Raw genomic sequence first — 9852 nt, 5'->3', positions numbered from 1 at the left:
AACATGTGGAGACTAAAAATGATACTAAACAACCAATGGGTCAATTAAGCAATCAAATAAATAGAAAATACATGGACACAAATGAAAATTAAAAAAAAAAAAAAAATGGTCCAAAATCTCTGGGACACAGTGAAAGCAGTTCTATGAGGGAAGTTTATAGCAATACAGGTCTGCCTCAAGAAACAAGAGAAAGCTCAAACAGGTGCACCCGGCTGGCCATGTCAGTGGAGCAGGCAACTCTTGATCTCAAGGTTGTGGGTCCAGCCCCATGTTGGGTGTAGAGACTACTTAAAATTAATATCTTAAAAAAAAAAAAAAAAGGACAAAACTCAATCTAAACTTGTGCCTAAAGGAACTAGAAAAAGAATAAAAAAATCCCAAGGTAGGTAGAAGAAAGGAAATAACAAAGGTCAGAACAGAAATAAATAACATAGAGACTAAAAATAAAATAGAAAAATAAAATAGAAAAAGATAAACAAAATTGACTAACCCTTAGCAAGACTCATCAAGAAAAAAAGAAAGGGGGCACCTGGGTGGCTCAGATGGTTAAGCATTTGCCTTTGGCTCAGGTCATGATCTTAGGGTCCTGGGAATAGCCCTGTATCAGGCTCCCTGCTCAGTGGGGAGTCTACTTCTCCCTCTCCCTCTGCCTCTCCCCTCCACTCGTGTGCGCGGGTGGAGGTGCTCTCTCTCAGATGAATAAATAAAATCTTTAAAATAAAAAAAGAAAAAAGAGAATGTATTTAAATAAAATCAGAAATGAGAGAGAAGTAACAACTAACACAAGAAAAATACAAAGGATTATAAGAGAATACTCTGAAAAATTCAAAGAAATGGATAAATTCCTAGAAACATACCATCTTCCAAAAGTGAACCAGGAAGAAATAGAAAATCTTAACAACAAATTACAAGTAATGAAACTGAGTTGGTAATCAAAAAGCTATCAAAAAATAAAAGTCCAGGACCACACAGATTCACAAGTGAATTCTACCAGATATTTAAAGAAGAGTTAAAACCTATTCTCTTCAAACTATTCCAAAACAGAAGAGGACGGAAAGCTTCCAAATGCATTCTATAAGACCAGAATTACTCTGATAACAAAACCAAAGAAAAGTATAGGCCAAAATCTTTGATGAGCATACATGCAAAACTCAATAAACTATTAGCAAACCACATATAATAATACATTAAAAAGATTATTCATCATGATCAGTGGGACTTATTCGTGGGACAGAAGGATGGTTGCAAATCAATCAATGTCATATACCACATCAACAAAAGGATAAAATCTTATGATCATCTCAATAAATGCAAAAAAAAAGAAAAACTATTTAACAAGATTCAACATCCATTCATGATAAAACCTCAACAAAATGAAGTTAGAAGGAACACACCTCAATATAATAAAGGCCATATATGAAAAACCCACAGTGAACATCATATTCAATGGGGAAAAATTGAGAACTTTCCCTCTAAGGTCAGGAGCAAGACAAGGATGTCTCTTCTCACCACTTTTATTCAACATGGTATTAGAAGTCCTAGCCATAGTAATTAGACAAGAAAAAGAAATAAGAGGCATCCATATTGGTAAAGAAGTTAAACTGTCACTGCTTGTCCCTCTCCCTCTGCTCCTCCCCCCTGCTCACTATCTCTCTCAAATAAATAAATAAAATCTTAATTTTTAAAAAAGAATTTATACAACTCTAAACAAGCCAAATAACCTCAAAACAAGCAAACAATCCAATTAAAAACTGGTTGGGGGGGCGTCTGGGTGGTTCAGTCGTTAAGCATCTGCCTTCAGCTCAGGTCATGATCCCAGGGTCCTGGGATCGAGCCCTGCATCGGGCTCCCTGCTCCTCAGGAAGCCAGGGAGAAGCTTCTCCCTCTCCCACTCCCCCTGCTTGTGTTCCTTCTCTTGCTGTGTCTCTCTCTGTCAAATAAATAAATAAAATCTTAAAAAAAAAAACAAAAAACTGGTCAGGGGACCTGAATAGACATACAGACATACAGATGGCCAACAGATACATGCATTTCCCTAGGCATCAGGGAAATGCAAATCAAAACCGCAATGAGATACCACTTCACACATGTTAGAATAACTAAAATCAAGAAGACAAGAAACAACAAGTGTTGGTGAGGATGTGGAGAAAAAGGAACACTTGTGCAGTGTTGGTGGGAATATAAATTGGTACAGCCACTGTGGGAAACAGTATGGAGTTTCCTCAAAAAATTAAAAATAGAAATAAATTTATTTAAAAAATAAAAAATAGTTTCCCTGGGTGGTGCAGTCAGTTGAGTGTCCGACTCTTGGTTTTGGCTCAGGTTGTGATGTCAGGACTGTGAGATGAAGCTCCACACCAGGCTCTGCATTCAGTGGGGATTCTGCTTGGGATTTTTCTTCCTCTCCCTCTGCCCCCTCCCCCTCCAAAATAAATAAATAAATCTTTAAAAAAATAAAAATAGAAATACCATATGATCCAATAATTGCACTATTTGTTATTTACCCAGGGAAAACAAAAACACTAACTCAAAAGTTATATGCACCCCTATGTTTATTGCAGTATTATTTACAATAGCCAAGACATGGAAGCAACCTAAGTGTCCATCCATAGACAGATGGATAAGGAAAATGTGGTACACACACACACACACACACACAGGAATATTAGCCATAAAAAGAGGTTGAGATCGTGTCATTTGAGACAACATGGATGGACCTAGAGGGTATTATGCTAAGTGAAATAAGACTGAGAAAGACAAATACCTACCATACAACTCCACTCATAAATGGAATCTTAAAAAAAGGAATAAACAAACAAATCAGAACGGTAAATACAGAGAACAAATTGATGGTTGCCAGAGGGGAGGTGGATGGGAGATTGGGCAAAATGGGTGAAGGGCAAAGAGAAATACAGGCCTCCACTTATGGAATATATAAGTCATGGGAATAAAAAGTAAAGCAATAAGGAATACAGTCAACAATATTGTAATAGTGATATAACAGGACGATGGTAGCTATACTTGTGGTGAACAGAGCATAATGTATAAACTGGTCAAATCACTAAGTTGTATACCTGAAATGAATGCAACATTTTGTGTCACCTATACTTAAATTTTTAAAAATGTTTTATAAAAAGTTAAACAGAATTATCATATGACTCAGCATTTACACTACTAGATACTCAAAAATTCCTAATGAAATTTTAAACATCAAAATAGCTAGCTGAAGGAGAAAAAAAGTTATGATTACAAGATACTCTTTAAAGAAAGAGTAAAATTTTTTGAGGGGCAACTATCCACCTTAAGCAAATCCATTGCCTTTATTATATATGACAGAATGAGAAAACAAATTAAGCATTAAATTTAAAACATTTGAAAAAAATGCTAAGGAAAGTAGAATGAAAGAATTAACAAAACTAGAAACAGAAAATAGGAATTAATATATTATAAGGACATTTATATAATATAAGAGATGATTCAGAATAGACAAATTTATGGAACATATCAAGAGAAGAGTGGGAAAGCAAAAATGCACAGATAAAATGAAAAGAGAAAACAATGCCCGACATTTGTTATGAGAAAAGTTATACACAAAAATGGAGCAAAAAGTTTTTAAATTATATTAGATTATTACATACATGATTCCAATAAATTTTTGAATTGTGATTGACTTACTAGGAAAATATAAATTATGAAAATTAAACCAAGATAAAATCTAAGTAGACCAATGAACCATGGAAGAAAATGAAGTAGTTGTCAAGGCATTTCTCCCAAAGAGGCATAAGACTAGATTATTTTAAGTGTTTTGTTTTATTAATACACATATATATGCAGACACACAGAATGGAATACTATTCAGCCATAAAAAAGAATGAAATCTTGCCATTTGCAACAACATGATGGACCTTGAAAGCATTATGCTAAGTGTAATAAGTCAGAAAGAGGAAGATGAGTACCATATAATCTCACTTATATGTGGAACCTACAAACCAAACCAAAACAACACAAATCAAGATAACAGATAGATTGGTAATTGCCAGAAGTGGGGGTGAGGGGGTGAAACAGGTAAAAGAGATCAAAAGATACAAACTTCCTGATTAAATAAGTCATGGGGATATAATGTACAGCATGACGACTTTAGTTAATAATACTGTGTTGCATATTTTAAGGTTGCTGAGAGTTGATTTTAAAAGTTCTCATCATAAGAAATTTTCTTTCTAAATATGTATGGTAACAGATGATAACTAGACTTATTTTGTGATCATTTCACAATATATACAAATATCAAGTCATGTTGTTACACCTGAAACTAATATGGTGTTTTATGTCAATTATATCCCTAAAAAAAAAAAAAAAAGAGAACCAACATAAGAATACTTCCTATCAATACACTAGTATTTCTTGGAAATTTCCAGAAAGTGGTAATTTTTTTTAAAGAAAAAAAAAAGGGAGCCCAACACAGGACTCGATCCCAGGGACCTGAGCCGAAGGCAGATGCTTAACAACTGAGCCACCCAGGTGCCGTCAGAAAGTGGTAATTTTTTTAATTAGGTATAAATACTGGGGGGGGGGGGGAACAGACAATAATATGTGCAGACAATGTGATGTCTCACAGAAAAATCCTCAAAGTGCCAACTGAAAAGTTCTGAAATCTAGAAGAAAGGAGTTGAAAATGCAATGGACATTTTTGTGGGATGTTTTATTTGTTTACTTTTGTTTTAGCTGTATATCATATAAGTTCCCACCCTGGATTTGGAAAATACCCATTGTCTAAATACAAATGAAGGTGGGGCCCCAACATCCTACTACAGAAGTCAAAAAGAGACTTCTTCCCAGCTTCCTGACTACCCATGCATTGGGATGTGATCAAGAAACCCTCCACATCCTTCCAATAATTGCCTTTTCTTTTCTACCTAGGCTGTTGAAGACTATGAGTCTTATAGAAATTGATGTTAAAGGTAGGTTAAGGGTAATAAACTCTCAGGAAAGTGGGGGAATCTGATTTTTTTATATTACCTTGGCTAGGTAGGGCCAAAAGTAGTGGCAATTCTATAGTATTCATAAATGGTAATCTGAAAGTCAAGAGCTCAGGAGGGTTAAATAGCTACTCAAGTTATTTCTTGCCCATTGAGGACAGGGCTTTGGATGCTTACAAAGCACCTATCAAAGATGGAAGATATGAAGAATTACCAGTGTGAAATTATAGCCTGAGAGATAGAAGGATCACTTTTAATGGTAATGAATAGCTTGAAGAAAGAGGACAACCTCCAATCTGTTTCATTTCAAGGCACAGTTAGAATTTTAGGAAATTTCTAGTATTCTGTTCTTCAGCCACAGGCAGCTTTTTGATCATTGTAAAACTAAATTTGAAGACTGATTCAATAAATTGCTGAATTAAAATGTCAGTTGAAGGGTGCCTGGGTGGCTCAGTCAGTTAAGACTCCAACACTTGATTTTGGCTCAGGTGATGATCTCAGGGTCGTGATATCAAGCCCTCCATCTCTCTCTCTCCCTCTCCCTCTGCCCCCACCCCCTGGCTGGCACACTCTCTCCCTCTAAAAAAAAAAAATTAATTAAATTAAAATAAAATGTTAGCTGAGTTGGCCACTGGTGGTTACATGTCTACTATGTAAAATTTAAGATATTAAGAGTAGGAACCCCCAAAATTAAACAGGGATCGTTTCTAATCCCTCATTATTCCTTCTCGACAACTAAATCTGCCACCATGTTCTAGGTGTAAAGAAGCAGGGACTCCTTTCTACCTAGGAAATATACTCTGGGGAGAGCTAATTCTTGACTCACGCATCATTGTTTCAGACTAGGAATATAAATTGATCCCTGGAGATTGCCTAGTCCATCAACGTTAATGAACGATTACTGCAACTCCATGAAGACAGGATTACCAGGAGCTCAGATCCCTCAAGAATAAAAGTTTAGGTCACCCCCTGGGTAAAGAATTCCAGCCAGGAGGTTTATTGACTGGAGGCAAAGGAAATACAGTGGAAGAGGAAAATCATAAAAACCTGCTTTAGCCTTACAGCCAGTTGTAAAATTGACAACACTTCTACCTACATATTCTTTCCTGCTATGTTCTCTGTATATCTACATGTGTCAACTACCTCCCCTTTTTCCACCATCTTCTTTTTTTCCCTACTATTTCATTTAGCAGTTGTGGAGATTTAACTTTATAATTAGTCCTTGAGGGTATCACAAGAGAACTGGAGTAGAAACAGATATCATGTAGAGATCTCAGATTTGTTTTTAAATTCAATAATTGACAAGATATTGAGTTGCTCCTCTCCAGGGAAGGGGTAGTGCTTTTTTTTTTTCCAGTTTTATTGAGCTATAATTGACATACACAACTACAGAAGTTCATTTATCCATTCTACTGTTGATGGACATTTGGGTTGTTTCCAGTTTTGAGCTCTCACAAATAATGCTGCTATGAACATTTTTCATACATGGCTTTTGGTGCTCATATATACACATTTTATGTAAATACCCAGAAGTAAAATTGTAGATTCATTGGAAATGCATATGTTTGGCTTTACAAATTTCTGGCTAATGGTTTCCCAAAGTGGTTGTACCAGCTTACGCTTTCACCAGCAGTGTATAAAAGTTCTAACTATTCCACATCCTTACCAACCAATAATGACATTTTCATTTTAGCCATTCTAGATGAGGTATTGTGGTATTGTATTTATTTAGATATTCTCTTTTGTGAAGTGCCTCTTTTGCCCTGTTTTTACTGAGTTGCTGGTCTCTTAATTACTTATGAGGCTTCTTTATATATTCTAGATATACATCTTTTTTGCTATATGTATTGAAAATATCTTTGAGGGTGCCTGGCTGGCTCAGCCGGTAAGAACATGCAACTCTTGATCTCAGAATTGTGAGTTCAATCCCCATATTGGGTGTGGAGCCTACTTAAAAAAGTAAAATAAAATAAAATCTTTAGGAAAAAAAAGAAGAAAATATCTTCTATCAGACGGTGGTTTGCTTTTCACCCTCTTAATCTTGGATTCTTGTGAACAAAAGTTGTTAATTTTAATATAATCAAATTATTTTTTCCTTTATGGTTAGGGTTAGTACTGTGTTAAATTTTGATTACCCCGAGGCCCTAAAGCTATTCTCTTATGTTCCCTTACACGTGTAGAATTATAGTCCATCTATAACTGATGTTTATGTATGGTATTAGGCAGAGTTCAAGATTTCTTTTTTTCCACATTAATGTCTAATTGACCCAGTTTCATCGACTGAAAAGGCCATTCTTTCCCCTGCTGCACTGCACAGTTGCCTTTGTTATAAATCAAGTTCTTGTGTATGTGTGGGTCTGTCTCTGGACTCTTTCTTCTATTATTATGGACTAATGAAAAATGAAGCTATTTTCTGTCATTTCTGGATGATTCTGAAAGATATTATGATATCACAAAAATACATAGTTTTTAAGGCCATCCATAGTCCGAATCCAGCCTATATTTCTAACATTACATCCCACCAGCAGCTGACACAAGAATCTTTAGCTCTAGCTGAGTCATGCCGAGTCCCTGGTCCAATTATGGTTAAATAATGTATTTTAGAAACTTTATCCCCATTTTTTCCTGGTGAATAGAATTAATTTTGTCACTCTCAGGCTAGTATCTAGTAAGTCTGGGATATATTTATGGAATTACAGCTTGTCTCTTAATCTCTGACTCCATGCTTTTTTGGTCTGACTTTTCATCTGCCACAAGGTTCTGATTCTAATTCAATTCCCTTACCAATTATGGTGTAAACCTGGACTTCCTGCTTGACTGGGGCCCAAACACCATGCCTAAATATTGCCAAAATGTTCTTAATGAGACTAAAAATGTTTCCATGGAAACTCAAACCACCAAATGGGATCTGTTTCCAAACACTTCTTGAAACTGTAATGCACCTCCAGTGTTGGCTACACTTGTGAGTTTTGCCTAAAGATCCCAGCCATGGTGTCCACTCTCTAAAGCAAGCTCGAGGGGTACTGATCCCAGTCCAAGGTCATGTGTCCTCCTGGAAGTTGTGTCAACAGACCACTACTATGAGGGCCAGCCCCAGAGCCATGCCTTTCCTGTAGCCCCTGCCCCCCATTTCCTCTTTTACTTCTTTCTCTCACACCTGCAGTCCACCACTCACATTCTGTCCTGCTTCATCATCAAAATGGTATGTATTACAACATCTAACCTATATTCCTGCCCTCATTCACAAGCAGCCATGCCATCCTAATCAACACTTACAAACATTCTGACTCTCCTGTCTTCATGAAAAGATTCTTATTCTTATGTACTCCTATGTTTATTGCAGTATTATTTATAATAGCCAGAATATGGAAGAAACTCAAGTGTCCGTTGACAGAGGAATGGATAAAGAAAATTTTATATATAGATATAGATATTGATATTGATATATAGATATATATATATATATACACACACGCTGGAATATTACTCATCCATAACAAATGAAATCTTGCCATTTGTTACAACATGGATGCATCTAGAGGGTATAATCCTAAGTGAAATAACTCAGAGAAAGACAAACACCATATGATTTCACTCATATGTGGAAGTTAAGAAACCAAACAAGAAAAAAGAGACAGACTAAAAGACCAGACTCTTAAATAAAGAGAACTGGTGATTGCCTGGTGGAGGGGAGGAATGGGTGAAATAGGTGAAGGGGATTAAGAGTACACTCATGATGAGCACTGAGTAATGTATAGAATGTTGAATCACTATATTGTACACCTGAAACTAATATAACACTGTATGCTAATTATTCGGAATTAGAAAAATAATTTTTAAAAAGGTGCCTATGCTTTCCTTTCTTTTCTCACAGCTCTACCTCTCCTTTAAGACCCATTTCAAATCATCCCTTTCCCATCTCTGTTCTCTCATTTGCTTTCATTTGTATGTCTACTTGAGCATGTACCACAACTAGCCTTAGATCATAAGTAATTATATGTGTCTATATAATTCTATAATTATATTTGTCTGTTTCCCTCACATACTGTGGAACACTGGACAATATTTTTAATCCCCATAAATCTTGTATTGGGCCTTGTGCACAGCTGATTTGCAAGTATTTACTGAGTTTAAGTTGAGCCCTGGAGTCTGGATATCCATGTGGCTGTGTGGTGTAGGGGAAAAGAGGATTGAATACTGATTCTACCACTTATTCACTTGCTACCACACACATCTGCTGCATGACCTTGGCCAAGTCATTTAATTTCTCTGAGTTTCTCAGAAGCAAAAATGGGAATAATTAAATACCTCGCTAGTTTATTAAATGACATAATATGTTTAAGAGTACTTAGCATATAGTATTCTCGTAGTAGGGTTTTTTTTTAAGATTTTGTTTATTTATTTGTCAGAGAAAGAGCACACAAGCAGGGGCAGCAGCAGACAGAGGGAGAAGCAGGCTCCCTGCTGAGCAAGGTGCCCAAAGTGGGACTCGATCCCAGGACCCTGGGATCATGACACGAGCCGAAGGCAGACGCTTAACTGACTGAGCCACCCAGGCATCCCTCATAGTAAGTTTTTTAAAATACAAAGTTTCCTAACTACAAAAAGGAGAATAGAGCTAACAGATGAAATGATAGGAATATCCCAGAAGTAAATGATTGGAAAGTTCTTATGCTAGAAATCCCACCATTTTATGTTCTGATTTAAAATTATCAAATCGTATTACAGTGGGAAATTTTAAGATACTAACCTCTGGTCTCACTATTTACATGTCAACAGCAACAGAAAATACTATTTCATATAATTTAGCATCTACCTGATAGGAAATTTGAAGAGACTATAGGTAAATAATTTCCAGCAGGATACAATTGGATAG

This window comes from Mirounga leonina, unplaced genomic scaffold (genome assembly GCF_011800145.1).
Source record: "Mirounga leonina isolate KUSES-001 unplaced genomic scaffold, KU_Mleo_1.0 Mir_165, whole genome shotgun sequence".
In the NCBI taxonomy this organism is placed as follows: Eukaryota; Metazoa; Chordata; class Mammalia; order Carnivora; family Phocidae; genus Mirounga; species Mirounga leonina.
Note: the sequence above shows the minus strand (reverse complement) of the source record.